Below are 464 nucleotides of genomic sequence, written 5' to 3'. Positions count from 1 at the left end.
GTTCTTCATAAATTGTGGGTATGCCTCCTTTTTAGATATATGTACTATAAATATTTCCTCTCATTTTGTGCTTTGATTGTTCACTCTCTTAAACATATATTTTGATGAACAGGCATTCTTTTTTTTTATTTTTTAGTAAGAGTCTACAGGGTCTATAGGGTCTCACTGTGTGGATCGGAATCGTAGGGATCCTCCTGTGTTCAGCTTCCCAAAGAGCTGGGATTACAGTTGTGCCCCACCATGCCCAGTCTCAATCACCCTCCCAGCGATCCCGGGGGCAGGACCAGTATGGCACACCAGGGGGTCAAACCCTGCTGCTGTGTCTGCCTAAGCGGTTGCTTTAATCCACTAAGCAAATAAATTTGGCCGGCCCTGAACAAGCATTCTTTTTTTTCAGATCAAATTGAACAGGCATTCTTAATCTTAGTGAAATTCAATTTATTTATTTATTTATTTAAAATTTT

This window comes from Octodon degus, unplaced genomic scaffold (genome assembly GCF_000260255.1).
Source record: "Octodon degus isolate 3935 unplaced genomic scaffold, OctDeg1.0 scaffold00064, whole genome shotgun sequence".
NCBI classification, from domain to species: Eukaryota; Metazoa; Chordata; class Mammalia; order Rodentia; family Octodontidae; genus Octodon; species Octodon degus.
Note: the sequence above shows the minus strand (reverse complement) of the source record.